General features: G+C 44.2%; 1 protein-coding gene across 2 annotated transcripts in view; it reads left to right on the top strand.

Annotated features, from left to right (window-relative positions):
- The first annotated feature begins 13,121 nt into the window (after nucleotides 1-13,121).
- Nucleotides 13,122-16,101, top strand: part of PIANP (PILR alpha associated neural protein) — a 38,512-nt gene continuing 35,532 nt past the window's right edge. The window contains exon 1 of one of the 2 annotated variants that reach the window (XM_087716429.1): nucleotides 13,122-13,350. The gene's annotated coding sequence lies outside the window, so the exon portion shown is untranslated. Of the gene's footprint in view, nucleotides 13,351-13,406; nucleotides 13,533-16,101 lie in introns of those variants that run through there. The other variant, XM_087716430.1, reaches the window with a different exon arrangement.

Raw genomic sequence — 16,101 nt, 5'->3', positions numbered from 1 at the left:
ATGGCCCTACAATCGGAGTCCAGTCTCCTGACATTTAGAAAAGACATATCTAAAGTTGTGACTGAATTTGATAGAGATTTAAATTATGGTACCCTGGGATTAGCAAATGTTTTAGATTGATTATTACATTATAATATTGTTGGTACCAATCAATACTGTGTTATATTTTTATTGCCTTTTTCATATTACGCTTAGGTATCACATTGCACTTGATATAAGTGCCATACATCAAATACTAATACTAGCTCATCTAGGCGAGGAAAATTCCTTATTTCCTGGACTGGAAAGTCAACCATCTGCAATACCTCCATAGAAACCATTCAGAAAGCTCACCCTAGCCCCATCCACTTCACCAGGCATGTCCACAATTTCCCTTAATTGAACTATGACACAAACATTTTGCGAGGAATCTCTGGGATATTCTTCAATATCTTCAAACGACAATTCCAGGGATTTCATGTAAACGTTAAAAGATATTACAAATATGCTATTTCCTACTTTTGTCACCACATTAGTTGCAATCAATGCTGCAAGTAAGAATGATGCTAATAGAAAATAATATTTCTGATCCTAACTCTTAGTGATGATCCAATAAAGAACCATGGTTAATGACATTACTGAGAAATCAATCAAAAGAAACAGATTGCTTCCCCCCCCTCTCTTTCTCCCTTCCCTAATAAAGGGCAGTGATTTAAAAAGACATCAATAAATTAAAAAAAAACAGCCGTACATGTTCATGCTGATAAAATTATCTATCTGATTAGAACTACCATGGTGACTTAGCTCAGATCTGAAACCACACCATAAAAGATCTAGAAGCTGTGTGTGACAAACCCCTAGTTCTAGTATGGCACAACAATGCTCCCTAGACCATTTGTGTTAGATATCCCCCCCCCCCACTGACAGACTGCAAGATGTTTCCATCAAGGTCCTCTGTTCCGTCGGGAACAGAGGTTGAATCTCATTGGCTGAGAGGTCTGACAGATCCCTTTAAAAGGGGATGCTGTCCGACCATTCCTCAGTCAGATGTTTACTTGACTTGCAATAAAGAGCTGTTGTTTACTGAAGCCTTTTGTGCCTCCTTTACCCGATCTAACACTGGCAATAAAGGTGGGATTGGAAGGCAACTAGGCAAAAAAGAGAGCGAAGCCTTGCAAGTACATCCAGCCCGGAGCATTCCGTGAGGCAATAAGCTAGCCATCACTGAACACCCAGAGAGAACCAGAATGGCCATGCACGCCCCACCAACTCAGTACAGATACCGAACACTGGGAATCGTACATGCTACGATTTGAGTGTTTCCTGGAAGTGACTGACTTCACGGGCGTTCCAGAAGCCCGGAAAAAGAACTTATTCTTAGGGTACTGTGGCCGCAAAGTATTCAAGATGGCGAAAAATCTTTGCTAAATTAGATATGGCACAGGCATATCAGCAATTGCCAATAGATGGCGCTACAGCGGAGGCCCAAACCATTATGACGCACAGGGGTGCATTCAAATGCAACTGCCTACAATTCAGCGTTAGTATCACCCCTGGACTGTTCCAAAGCGTCATGGAACGACTTTTGCGGGGATACCAGGAGTCCTCCCCTATTTCAATGACATTTTGATATCGGCCACAAATGAACCACAACTTTTAAAATGCATATGAACAGTTCTGACTAGAATCAGAGACCAGGGCCTCCGCCTCAAAAAAAGAAAAATGTAAAATCAATGTATCAAAAGTCGAATTCCTAGGGTACATGATCGATGGGTCTGGGATTCACACAACCTCACAAAAAATCAAAGATTGAACTACAGGCGTTCCTCAGGCTCCTTAACTTCTACAGCGTCTTTCTCAAATAGAAAGCGACAGTTGCTGAATCACTACATCGTCTCCTAGTAAAGAATGCAAAGTGGTCCTGAGGCAAAACCGAGGCCACCGCATTCACCGCCATAAAAAGACTCTTATCAGCAGACTCGTTCCTAGTACAATACAGTCAGACCCTGTCTTTGGTGCTGACCTGTGACACTTTGCCTTTCGGTGTCGGCGCAGTCCTTAGCCACCGCATGCCAAATGGTGCTGATGCCCCCATTGCATTTTACTCCAGGACGTTATCTGCCGCTGAGCATAACTACAGCCAACTGGACCGCGAGGCTTTGGCTGCAGTAGCCGGAGTACAAAGATTCCACGAGTATCTCTACAGCAGAGATTTCGAACTGATCACAGACCACAAGCTGTTGCTAGGATTGCTGGCTGGGGACCGCCCCACCCCGGTATCACTATCTCCCCGGATGACCAGATGGACTATATTTCTGGCAGCCTATTCCTACCGCCTCATCCACCGATCGGGCACCACGTTAGGGCACGCGGATGCATTGAGCCATTGCCCATTGCCCGAAATTCTCGCCAACCCCACCCCCGAGGCATTGGTCCTCCTTATTGACTGCCTGGACTCCGGACCTGTCTCATCCAGTGACGTTGCACGCCACTTTGCAAAGGACTCCGCAATAAAGCAGATTTTGAACTGGGTGTGGAGGGGGTGGCCCAAGGGGCTGTAGGGTCTGAATTCAAAATGTATTTTTCTGCACAAACTGATAGAAGTTACACACAAAATAACAGTCCTGAGGAAAACCCGAGAATGTTGGATGATTTATCTGACAGCGATTCAGGCCCACAGCGAGCTCTTAGCAATTCAACACCAGAAGCTCCAGCTGCGGCCTGTGAAAAGTTCCAGGAGGTTCCACCAGGCAGATCTGCAGGAGCAACAGATCTGTCCGACTTGCGCAAAGGAAACACCAAGACTGAACTGCGCAGATCAGGCAGAACTACGCAGAAGCCGGCGTACCTGTGTGATTACATCACTAATTAGATTGTTCCATCCTAGAGGGGAGGGGTGTTAGATATCCCCCCCCCCCACTGACAGACTGCAAGAGATTTCCATCAAGGTCCTCTGTTCCGGTGGGAACAGAGGTTGAATCTCATTGGCTGAGAGGTCTGACAGATTCCTTTAAAAGGGGATGCTGTCCGACCATTCCTCAGCCGGATGTTTACTTGACTTGCAATAAAGAGCTGTTGTTTACTGAAGCCTTTTGTGCCTCCTTTATCCGATCTAACAATTTGATATATTGACCTCGTGCCAAAATAGAGGCCAAAATAGATGAAATATAAATTTTGTATTCTAAAGGACCCTGTTCCATTGTAATCACATTTATACAAATAAAGAGAAGAAAAAGGCATATTGTAGGTTTCACCAACTGAGTATTGCTAAGAAGGTTTGTTGACATCTAATTAACTTCAGATTTGCTGGGTTATATCCCTGAATATTTAAATTCCAAAGAAAGGCAATGCCAAAGAATGTTCAAACTATTGCACCATTGCACTAATTTCACATGCTAGCAAAGTTATACTCAAAATCCTACAAGTTAGGCTTCAGCAGTATGTGGACCAAGAACCAACAGAAGTACAGGCAGGATTTCAAAAAGGCAGAGGAACTAGAGATCAAATTACCAACATATGCGGGATCATAGAGAAAGCTAGGGAGTTCCAGAAAAACATCTACTTCTGCTTCATTGACTATGCTAAAGCCTTTGATTGCGTGGATCACAACAAATTGTGGCAAGTTCTTAAAGAGATGGGAGTACGAGACCATCTTATTTGTCTCTTGAGAAACCCATATGCGGGTCAAGAAGCAACAGTGAGAACTGGACATGGAACCACTGATTGGTTCAAAATTGAGAAAGGACTTCAGCAAGACTGTATACTGATACCCTGCTTATTTAACTTATATGCAGAGCACATCATGAGAAAAGCAGGGCTAGATGAATCACAAATTGGAATTAAGATTGCAGGAGAAATATCAACAACCTCAGATATGCAGATGATACCACTCTAATGGCAGAAAGTGAAGAGGAACTTAAGAGCCTCTTGATGTGGGTGAAGGAGGAGAATGAAAGTTGGTTTGAAACTCAACATTAAGAAAACTAAGATTAAAAGACGCTTGCTCCTGGGGAGGAAAGCTATGGCAAATCTAGGCAGCATACTAAAAAGCATCGACATTACCCTGCCAACAAAAGTGCCTATAGTCAAGGCTATGGTTTTCCCAATTGCAATGTATGGCTGTGAAAGTTGGACCATAAGAAAGGCTGAGTGCCAAAGTGCCAAGGAATTTGGCCTTTGAACTATGGTGCTGGAGAAGACTCCTGCAAGTCCCTTGGACTGCAAGGCGATCCAACTGGTCAGTCCTAGAGATCAACCCTCACTGCTCTTTAGAAGGCCAGATCCTGAAGATGAAACTCAAATACTTGGGCCACCTAATGAGAAGGAAAGGCTCACTGGAGAAGAGTTTAATGCTGGGAAAGATTGAGAGCAAAAGAAGAAGAGGATGAGAGAGAATGAGGTGGCTGGATGGAGTCACCAAAGCAGTAGGCGGGAGCTTAAATGGACTCTAGAAGATGGTAGAGGACAGGAAAGCTTGGAGGAATGTTGCCCATGGAGTCACAATGGGTCGGACACAACTTTGCAATTAACAACAGCAATCCTTGAATAACAGCCAGAGTCAACATGGCCGGCTTTTACTTATTGCCTATATTCTATACTACTGGGGAGAATCTTTTTTTCCTATAAGAGTTTGGAGATGGATGGCTATTTCCTTCAAAATGAGGGGTAAACAAACAGAGATTGACAAGTTTGCATCTACTGCTTCTGGGACCAGAATAGTCTTCTTCAGGAGAGGTTATAGGTCTCCTTTATGATGCTCCAGACTTTCATGCAATGATGTGTTCAACACAATCTGAACACACCAAGCCCTCATGCTCATTCAATTGCCTATGGTTGTAAAGGACCAGGATTGAGACAATATATTTATCAGAACCTTGTCTAATTTTTATTTTGAAACAACTGAACTGATTTGACAAATGGAGCAGTTGTTGGATTGGATTCAGCAAATCTGTTACTCTCAGGCCAAGGACTGGGGCACTTGGGCAAATGTTAACAAATGCCAAACCAAAGAAATAATTACGATGGATGACTACTTGAAGATGCAAGGCATGTCTTCACCATCATCTGTTCTGTTTCATATTTCAATTCTTCTTAATACAAGGATGTAATGCAGACTCTGTCTGATCAGAAAGTCACTCAGGGATTACTATTACAATAGCCTATACTAGTACAAGACAAATGCTATAATTAACTTTATTGCTCTTTCTTTATAGCCTTTCTCTTGTTTTTCATAGGCTGCTATCCCAGAGGTAGATGGTAAGCATGAATTTGGGAACCTTTATACAAAATTTAAAACATTCTGACATACACAGAAGGATCCCATCCCATTATTTTCATGTCTCAAAAGTAATTACTACACGTTTGTTCTGAAAATAAACTGTATTTTGTATATATTTCAAATTACCAGCATCAACACTAGAACCATTAGTTCATAGCAAAAATGCCATTTTAATCTATTTTAGTTTATTGTAGAACTGACCCTAAAGTTCAACATTTAATTATTATTTTGCAGCATTCTCGGTTTTATTTTTGATTTTTTAATCATTTTAATTATGTGATGTGGTTGCAAATATATAAATAAACCTGTTCATTTAAAACATCCTTGTTTTGTTCTTTTCATTAAAAATAATGAATAATTTCCCCAAAGTCAATTTCTATTGCAATTCACACTTGATAAACAAAAGAGCTGAGCACTAGGTTAATTACTCTCCTTCCAGAGTAGAATGCCTACAAGATTTGGTAAGAAATTTCTTTCATCTGCTTGACAGCATATAATAAAACTATCTGATTATCTATTGAAAATCTGTTACATTTTTAAGAAAAAAAAACAATTTCTACATTTACTGCTGACTAGAAACCCCTTCTGTACTTTTTGTGTGAAACAGGAAAAAATGATTTGATGGTTAGACAGAATAGTTATAAAGATACTTATTTTTGTAACCATAGAGTAAAGGGTAAATGTATTATTGTATTTATAACTGCTATAAAGAAAACCTGGAGCTATTTCTTTTCTTTTCTATTTTTCTTTTCCCTTTTTTCCTTTCTTGCATTTTTAGCCTTCTCTTTGATTTCTTTCTCATTTCATTTTTCTCGCTCTATATTATTTCGTATTAGTTTTTATCTTCTTTAGAAGGGACATATCATAAAGAAAACAATATCAAAATAATCTGCAGTATATTTCTGAAACAGAAGCTTCGTGTAGTTCCACCCACTGGTGATAAAAAATTGTATAAAACAAATCTGGGGCTGAAGTCACAGACAAAATATCCAAAGCTGTATTGTAAAAAAAAAAAAAACCTGTTCCTTCTGAATAAAGATCTAGGTACCTTTTCAAAGGTATAGAATATTGTTCCTATGAAAAAGATACATCAGTAGAGGGAAGTAAATTTCCATAAATATTCTAAAGGACAACCAATGATTCAATCTTTTCCTTTTTTGTTCCGCATAGAAATCAAAATATCATTTGACTTGGTCCCTCTTGAAAATCCCAACCTTAATAAGCTGCACCGCTTCCTATCTGATGCACCCACACCTACCCCTACAATTTGTTCCCGTCCACAGACCCAGGAAGAAGTTCTCAGCTCCATTCCTTGCAAATAACAAGGAGGGTCTTCCTGCTGGCAGCTTGTGCTGAGCATTTCAAGCAGTTCTCCTTGAATTATTTTTAAGTTGCTTCTTCCAACTGCGGAGTTATATTTCTTTGCTCGTTCCACAGCAGACAGTTACCATGGGGTTGATTCCAAGTCAAGACCCAACGTTTGCAATCCTATTGTCTGTCAGTGGCAGAGAAGTTTTACAGAAGGCATTACTATGCCTGTGTTCCCAACAAAAACTGCTCTCTTTACAACTGCATTGTCCTGACAATGTAGATTCGTAAGAGAAAATGATACTTGAGATGAATTAAATGAAAACTGAGGTATCTGAGTAAAAAAAATCAATTCAACAAAAACAAAAACATTACATTTTATTTAACTCAGGGGAGAAATTACTTGTGTTTAATATACCACAGGTTTTTATTTAAAAAATCGAGATGCATCTGTCCATGACTAGGTAACACTAAGCTGAGTTTGATTGATCCTCTACATCAGGGGTGTCAAACTTGGTTTCACTGAGGGCAGCATCAGGGTTGTGTTTGACTTTGGGAGCCAGGTGGGCGTGGCCAAAGTGGGCATGGCCAGCTCAATATCATTTGCATTGGGGGCACCTGTGGTGGCCCAAGTGCTCTGCCAACAAAAGCAGAGCTCGGCAGGCTGCAATGGTCTCTGTGTGAGGCCCTCCCACGCTCCATTTTCACTGGCAGAGGGTTGCAGGAGGCCATCGCAGCCTCCCGAGCTCCGTTTTTGCTGTTAAAGGCGCTGCAGGCCAGTCTGCTGTTTCCAGGGTAGCCCTGCGGGCCAGATCTAAGCACCTTGTGGGCTGGATCTGGTCCGTGGGCCTTGAGTTTGACACCCCGGCCTGCTCTACATAATCAGACTTAGTATTTAGATGGAGCACTATCAGGAAATCTGGCCTGCAAACTACGGTAAAGAATGAAGCTTCTTTAAAAAATCCTGGAAGAAGACAGACCAATCACTTCTATATTGCTGCCAAGAAAACTCCAGAAATGGCTCAATAGAATAATCAGGAATCAAGCACAAGTCAACTTGATTTTAAATTTCACCTTTTCTTACTTGCTATTCCTTCTCTGGGTGTCAAGTTCTTGCATCAAGTTCAAACAAGGAAACAAGGTTATGTTTTTATGAGAGAGAAATGCACACACACACACACACAAACACACACAGAGAGAGGGAGGGAGGGAGAGAGGGAGAGAGGGAGAGAAGCTGAATTAAGTAGACAGCTATTATTAAATAGTAGCTGCATTTACAAATAAATTACACTCTTTACAGTTTTAAGACCCACTTCCATGATAGTGATTTACAATGCCTTCTAGCATCATCCCATCATTGTTGCACTGGTTAATAGGATTAATATTGTCAGAGCAATGTCCTATCTGAAATAATATTGGAGGCAACACTTATCGCTGTGCAATGCTTATGCTTCTGTGACCAGAAGATGCCTTGAAGTATACAGCAAATGGACAGAACATCTGTCTGCAACTCCTTAAAGCAGCTGCATCATTTCCCAAGGATGACATAAATGTCTACATATTCCAAGGTTGTTCCTGAATCAAAATCATTGCACAACTCTAGTATTTAAATCACAATCATACATTTGAATCCAAGAGGGATTCAACTGCATCTTAAATGAGAAAATTCTGTTATTTTAATAACTATTGTAATGTAATTTCTGTGCATCTCAGCTAACTTTCCTAATTCTTTATTACAAAACTATTGACAGACAAAGCACTCATTCATGATTGACTGACATTAGCCTACCTTTCCATTTCCTAATTTTACATTCAACCCAGTGAGCAATTTAACTTTAAAAAGTATAAGAAAAACCACAAACTTTGAAAAATAATGTATAAGGAAGCAACATCCTGCATTGTATGACTCCAACCATTGGCAAATAGTAAATAAAGACAAAAGGCCTTTCTCTGCTGCTGGGTTAAACGGCTGTCCACCTATCCTTCAGCTGATAGAAAACTATACCAATTATGGCATAAAATGTGCTATTGCTATTGTTAATTCCTATTTTGTTCTGACTCACTGCTGAATGGCATTGTCCTGATCATATGTGCGCAACTTGTGATAAGTAAAGTGATTGACTGAGCCCCACATCTTTGTTGTCTTCCCTTTTCTTCAGGCAGGGAAAAATCCATCAATCACAGTGAATAGGAGGAAGAGGGTGGGTTTGAGTGCAAGGGTCTGTCCATCATCTGAAGCTGTTTCCCATGGCCATCACCCAATTTTATCATAATTCAAATTGAAAACAAGTTTTAAAAATACACAAGTATTTTTAAAATTCTCTCCCTCCCGCTCTCTCTCTCCTCCCTCCCTCCCCTCCCCTCCCTCCCTTCCTCTCTTTTCCTTCCTTTCCTGGCTTTTCCCCTCTCCCACCAGTGTCAACTGGCAGTGAGAAAACTCCCACCAATATACAGAATCTCAAATAAAGTAAACTAAATCCATCTAGCTTATATTAATTGCTTCAATAGAATTTCCAGAGCATGTGCTGACTTTATTTCAGACTTGATGGTTTGAAAGAGGACATTCATCTGTTTTTCTCCTTTTAAAGCAATTGTTACATACATTTTGTTCAAAAAAAGCAAGGTAGATGAAAACCAGCATGCTGTGATTCAGGCAAGTATTGCAGTCCTTCTTTAATGTTAGAGATCTAGCTAAAAAGCAGAAAAATTTCCAGCTTTTCCAACCACCTTCCCAATGATCCTACTATTAAATGACTAACATAATGCAACAGGGTCAACCTGTTCTAGCTGAATAAATGTGTGAAAAGAGCTTTTGTCTAAAATGCTTGCCAGGACACATTGTGGACTCTTCTGGTTCGAACATAGGGCCAAACAGAAGGCCTTGTCATGCCATATTAAAGTATAAAAGATGGATCGCATATTGTAATCAAATTCAGGGACAAGTGGCTTCCTCACCAGTTTGCCCGGTGGGCACTTCAAGGCTTTAATTGCTAACAACTGTGTCCCTCATCCAAGTCCTCTTTCCTAAACAGCCCAAATGCTCCCTCAGTATTCCATCCATGCATCCCAATCCAGCATGCAATTCAGTTTCCAATATGGATCAGAAGAATTGCAAAATTTTGGCCTTGTCTCAGACACCTATACAGGCATCTAATCTTCCACAGTGGATGTGAAATCCCACAGCGGTACATAATGAACCAAGCCACCACTGCACTGTTATCCTTCCTTCTTGAAGCAGCACACATGAACATAACTCTTTAATTCCTCCAGGAAGGGCTTGGCCGTGCGGCTGAAAAATGCAACAGCTTTTACTCACAATTATTTTCTCTGCCAAGCCTTATTCTGCCCCAATTATTTCTCACTCCCCCCACCCCCCCGCAACGTAGAAAGAAGGCAGAACAAAGGAAGCGAAGTCGACTAAATTGGTGGCTGTTTCACTTTTGCAGTGATGTGAAGTGTAACAAACACTGTAATGTAACAGCTGTGGCTTGGTGCTGGTGAGTAAAAAGTAATTAGCCCCTTATCCTCCAGTAAAGGGGAATATCATGTGACTGGCTGCATACAGTATTGCTCAGTTGGTGTGATTCTATGCAGGTTGGAGAGAGTGCAGAAACCTTGACTAGGCGCTGATGTTACTCCTGGGATTTCACTTTCTAAAAAAGTTTCTAGCCCCTATGATTTTCCTGTGTGTTAGTTTTGGTGAGATGGCATGGTGCGCTTCTAAAGGAAACAGTAGTCTCTGGGTTTTTTTAAATGGCTAAGAAAGCAAGGTTTAAGTCAGCTGGAGGGCTGCCACTGCTTCCAGGTATCTAACAGAAGCAGAGTAAATTATAATTATCACCGTTGGCTTTTTGCAAAGAATTTAGAGGAAATTAATTCAAAATGCACACAGAGAACAAAAAAACATTGTAAAGTTGTGATAAGGTGTATTAACAAACAAAGTAGGCATTGAAAGATTTGATAAGTCTTCTACCACCCCCCACCACCCCCACATAGCAAGCACTGGGAAGGCTGGAGGGGGAGAAAAAAGCAGCGAAACAAAACATTACAAAGGCTCAGCTTCCTGCTGTATAATCCCCCAGAATGCTTTTGGGTCTGCAGTGGGCTTCAAAGCAAGCCCTGCCAGATAGTGAATGCATACATTTTAAAAATACAGATATTCATCACCATCGCAAAAATTTTTTAAAGCCTGGCCACTCTGCAAATGGAAGAGAAGCACAGCGCAAAACAACTGGGCAGTGGCAGAAATCAATGATCTGCAGATAGAAGGAGAATGGGCAAACTGGCAGTTGTGGGGTGAATTGGGGCACAAAAAAAGCAGAAAATTTAACAAGAAGCTAAGAAAGGGGAAAGAAAAGCATTATACAAACACACGAGTAAAAACTGGCTGCAGTTAATATTGGACTAGCCCTGCATTTAGTTTTTTAAGAGAATCTTTTTAAAAGCACTGTATCATAGCCTCTCTCTGCTTGGCATAGATCTTATTCTTGGCATCATTGTACAAAAACATGGATTTTTGTTTACAATTTTCAAGTCATGGACCATCCTTGTGTTTGGAGAGAGGGTTGTGATGTGATGATGGACTTGATCCTTTGATCCTTAATCATAAAGTTAACGTTTGCAGTTTTCATCATGGACAGTAAAGTTGTCCAGCAGACAGTACTTCCATGTGTGCACAAGTGCAAAGAAGCAAAATAAGATATAATTAAGCCGCAAGTGTTCAAAAGACTGGGTAAACCACAAGTTTCCCAAACAATACAGGTATAATATATATCCCCAAAAGGCCATCTGTTCATTTTCCCTGTTTTTAGCTGGTGCCTTAACCATTAGATGAAACTGGCTCTACTAATGGTATCACTAACAACATACTGCAGTGGTTCATCATTCCTTAAATACTCATGGCCCTGGGGTTTGTAAACATGTGTTTGGCACTTTTACACTGCATTTTTAATGCATATCTGAAGGGTCCATTAGGGACAAAGTAAAGTGATCCAACTACTTCTCACTCTCCAAGAATGACATAGCCTCCCTCAAGTCCTGGTGATTTCATTTTTTCCTCGCCTCAGTACCTTGTTTGTTTTTCTACTTTGCCGACAGCTCCAATATCCCCTTGAGATCTCCCGTCCAAGAAGGAGCCAGGCCAAACCCCCGCTTAATTTCTGAACCCAGAAGCTCCAGCTAGGTAGCGGGAAAGCCCGGTGTCTTCCAATAACAAGTTCACCAGATCATACTGGTATTTTAGGGGGACAAAACACAGGATTGAGATCCTTCCAGCATAGGGGCAGGGACCGGGTCAATTCAGACTTCGGCCTCGCGTTGCAGGTTCCTTGCACTCGCTCCGGCATTCCTTCCCACGGAGAAGGCTTGAAACCGCAGGTTCCGAGGGCTTGGCAAGGCAAAAACGGAGGGATGCTTTGGGGAAAAACATTCCCTCCCACGGCCAGGCGCTTGGGAGAGGCTTCTGGACCAGTGAGGGTGGGATGGAGGCGAAAGGCGAGGTTGGAGCTTCGGAACTCAGCGGAGGACCAGAAGAGAAACGGTTGGCATTTGTTGCGCAAAAAAATCGGAACCGCGGAGGGAAGGGAGTCGAAGAAAGCGCAAGGAAGAGCCGGACGGCCGAGCTCGCTCTTCCGTTTAATTGCTGCCTCGCCTGCCCCCCTCCGCCCGTGCTGGGTCTCTTCTTCCCTTGGCGAGAGGAGGGGGCTTCAGCTCCAGCCCTTCCCAAGCGGACAAGCTGCCTCGGAGGTTGAGCCGAGACAGTTTCAGCCACAGGTGCTGCCTGGTATATCCCTTGGAGACGCCTCGCTCCATAGCAACGCAAGAGAAAGAGGCTGGACTGCCGGGGAGGATCTGAGAGAGAGAGAGAGAGCAGGGAGAGGGGCGCCCAAATGAATCTGCGAGACTGGCTCGGGGGAGTTGGCGGCGGGAGGGGGGAGGGAGGGGGAGAGACCCAGGGCAGTATCACTACAGGCGGATCCTCTCGCAAGAAGTCCCATCCGCGGCTGAAGTCAGCCTGCAGCCTGGGAAAGGGGGATGCCCGGCCCCTTGGCCCTGGACGGAGGAGCGAGGGCGTCTTCATCGTCCCCAAAGCGAAGAGGGCTCCCTGGCGCTAGCTAGCCAGAGGTCTTGGCGTGCGGACAGGAGGCTGCTCACTTCCGTGTGCTCAGAGGGGGACACTGAAGAATCCGTCTCTGCTTGAACAAACAAGCGGAATGAAGCGGGAGGGAGGGTTTCTCTCCGTGGGGAAAGGAACATCGCTTGCAAAGATATTAGCCCGCCACACAGGCACAGCCGTCCAAGGGAACTTCGAGCGGCGGGAGGGGAGCTCCTCTGCAAGCGCCACACGCCCTTTCCTCAAAGGTGGGACCCACGTGCTCTGCGCCCCGCACCCCCAGGGTCTCCCCCTGCCCCCGTAACCCCGCCTGCCCCCGCGCCCTGCGGCTCGCCCCTCTCCGCCCGCCGCTGCGCCGCCCCTTCGGTCTCTCTCCAGCAGCCACCCCACGCGCAAGTCAGTCGCTCGAGGGGGCGGCCTCTCGCGGCACGCAGAGCAGGGCTCAGCCAGCAGTCGGAGGGTTAACAGGGACCGAGGTGTGAGCGAACCAGACAGAGAGACGGACAGACAAGACAGCCGCGGCGAGGGAAGAGGCTGGAGCAGCCGGCCCGCCGCCGCCGCCGCCTCTGCCTCCTTAGCCCGCCTGGCCATGAAAGGCGACGCCAGCTGGGAGCAGGAGAGCGGCAGCCGGACTCTTCCGCTGCTACCCGGGTCCCTCGGCTCGCCGGCCAAGGTGAGTTGGGGGCTGGCTCGGTCCTCTGGGCTTGGAGGGTGGGAGGCACAGCCCGCCCGCCCGCCACTGCCCGGAGACTGCGAGCCACTCGCTTGCGGCTCTTCGCCTGCTCCGCCGACTTCCTTCCGCGATCCGCCGCCGCCGCCTCCTGTTTGCCCAGGAGCTGCCGCCTCTCCTCGCAGGTCAGCCTTTCCCAAGCGGGGCTGGGCGGCGTCCTCGGGGGCCAAGGGAGCGGGGAGAGCCGGGGGACCTGGGTGGGGGGCTCCGGTCCGGCGGAGGAGCTCCCAGAAGAGCCGCGGGGAGGGGAGGTTGGAGGGAGACGCGTGTGAGTGTGTGCGCCCGGTCTCCTCGGTGGGCTCCGCGGCTGGCTTCTGCGGGGTTTTCTGGTGGGAAGAGATGTCCAGGGAAGGCTGACCGTGCGGAGGGAGGGGGGAGAACGCGGGACGTCTTATCGGTAGCTCTTAACGGGCTGAAGAGGAGGGACGTACGGTTGTGTATCGTGTGTGTGTGCGTATGTGTTGTGAAAACTGGCAGAAATCGAGGATGTTCTCTGTGATAGGGGAAAGCGTGTCCCTTAAAGAACGGCGATTTGGCAACCCCTTTGGGCGGTGAGTCTTAGCAGTCTCTTCTAGCCTTTTCCAGCAGCCCTGTCCAATCGTGCCCTGAGCCTATTCGGCTCCATCCCTTGTGCACAGACGCCCAAGATCTGCTGTGCCCAGGAGCGATTGTGGTAAGCCAGAAGACAAACAGACACAACACAGAGGTGTGAGGCAATTACTTCACCACCTCCGCCCCAGTACCTCAGAGAATGGCCACATAGGTCCTGTCCACCTGGTCGTCCTTTGGGGACATCTCAAAAAGCTTAATAGCTTGTGGATGCAGATGGAAATTCAGACATCCTGCAGGTTTAATCCTCACATTTGACAATTCGTTTTTTAAAGAGAAGAAAATGCTTTAGGCTCCCAGGATTTTCATTAGACTCTGGGTATGCTTGCTTAGCACACCTACATTGCTCCCAAGCAGTTAACATGGAAGTTACTTGCCCAAGGAGATTGCAGTGCAGTGGGCTACAACTTCTTTCCTTCAAATCTCTGGAAGAACAACACCTGTCTGATATTTTTTTAAATCAAGTTCACATATTTCTACAGTCTGCCGTCCTACAATCTCCTGATCCCGAACTCCCTGGAGGGCTCTGGGTTGGAGCAGGCTATTCTAAGCCATCTGATTCACTCTGGACCACACTGTCAGTCCTTGAAAAACATATTCTTTTCCCTACTGGGATTAAAACACCTTCCAGCTTCTCACAGCGGCATCAGCAACACCATTGTAGGGTGAGAGACCACCAGTCTCACTATTCCAGCTAGAAAATATTGCTGAATTTCTCTAAACAACACATTAACTACTACCTCCGTGAAATCACAGCCTGGCTTGGAATATAGCAGGGCCATACTTTGAATAACACAGTTTTATTCCTAGGCTAAGATCCCCAAGCCTCTTTAAACCTCTGTAAGTGTTGCCTGCGTGGATCAAAGCAAGGCTTCATTGCTTCCAAATCTGGCTAGCAAACGCCTGGGAACCTCTAACTGTGGAGGTTCTCAATGGCTTGTCTTAGCTACACTTGCTTTTTGTTCTTTGTTAAACAAAGACTGCATTAAAGATGATTGCTTGAATGTGGTGGTGGTGACGACTCCTGCAACTTTATTATGAGTTAGTTAAAGAATTCCTTTCCATTCCTGCCCCAGACTTACTGCCAATCAATTTTATGGAGGGAAAGAAATTTTAAAGAAGTTTCCCGATTACACCCACACCTCCAAGCAGCAGCATCTTAGACATATTTTTATATTATTATATTTATCCCCTTTGCTACATGGCAGGATCTATTGCAGTAAACCTCACTCACATATATTTTGGCAATTGGCTTTTACTACTCCTACTAGTCTTGGTGAAAAGTAGCTGTTTGCCTGATGTGGGGTTTGGAATATTGAATCCTGCCTGTCTTTTCTTGGTTTCAGAGGCTGTTTTGTTTCTGCCCATAATAATGTATTTGTGTAACTACTGAGCATCCCATGGAAAAAGCAGAAGGGAGCTGAAATGGAACTCAAGTGGTTTCCTCTGACTGAGCTTACAGGAACGATGGTCTCCCTCAGACATTTTGAAATCTGAAGCAGAACATCCAAATGGCAGACTTCTTCCCTCTATTAAGTAATATAAGAGATTATATTATTTGCTAGAGAAAAGATTTTCCTGCAGAAGAACTGTTAAAAATGATGAAAGGAGTTGTCCTTACACTAGGAACATGCTAGTTAAACTGGTCTCCTATAGGTCAGAATTCTTCCTTGTTTTGTCAGTCCTGACAGTGACAAAAATCTCAGGGAGGATGAATTCTGAAAGTAGCTCTTTTGGAATAAAAATTTAGCATGCACAGATTATTTTAAATGTTCAAAATGCAAATCCCAACACATTCCTGGGTAAATCACCAAGTGAATAACTGTAAGGGTTTTTTTTTTTCCAATATACCTTTTGTCTCCAGTTGAGTTTTTTTGCCTGGCGTTGATTTTTGCATCTTTATCTACTAAATTAAATATCTGTTTTCCCTTGAAAATGCAAAGAAATTCTGAAGCCTAGACAAAAACACGAAACATATAGATAAATGTTGTTATGTCAGGAAACTGTCAGTTCTGGGATTAATAAGGGAAAGTGACACCTCACTCATCTCCCCAGATTCTCGGAGAATGTTCAGGCAGCCTGTAA

The sequence above is a fragment of the Thamnophis sirtalis genome, unplaced genomic scaffold, assembly GCF_051295495.1.
Source record: "Thamnophis sirtalis isolate CommonGarterSnake01/CBP01778 unplaced genomic scaffold, rThaSir2_p1.2 scaffold_5, whole genome shotgun sequence".
NCBI classification, from domain to species: domain Eukaryota; kingdom Metazoa; phylum Chordata; class Lepidosauria; order Squamata; family Natricidae; genus Thamnophis; species Thamnophis sirtalis.
This window is presented reverse-complemented; position numbering and strand designations above follow the sequence as displayed.